Below are 370 nucleotides of genomic sequence, written 5' to 3' on the forward strand. Positions count from 1 at the left end.
ATTTACTCATTTTTATTTTATATTTTAAACATCTTTCTTATTTATTTTACAATACTAAAAATAATTTTTGGAATATCAACTGAGTAAAATTACTTCTTTTTATTTTCTGGGTCAACCTAAGTAAAACTTTTTTGTGTACGACTAGTAAGCACAATAAATGTAAAATAAGTGCTACAAGTTCCTATATACGACGCTAACCCAAAAAAAAAAGTTCCTACGTACGAAAAAGAAAATGTTAGGCCCTTCACGCTATATTTTAGCTTGGCCCATTTATAATTTTCCCCATACCCTATCACAGTGTTCTACTGTTCTCTGCCCAAAACAAAATAAGGGCTATCATAGCATTCAAAGCTCATATTATTCCATGTCT

This window comes from Arachis ipaensis, chromosome B02 (assembly GCF_000816755.2).
Source record: "Arachis ipaensis cultivar K30076 chromosome B02, Araip1.1, whole genome shotgun sequence".
In the NCBI taxonomy this organism is placed as follows: Eukaryota; Viridiplantae; Streptophyta; class Magnoliopsida; order Fabales; family Fabaceae; genus Arachis; species Arachis ipaensis.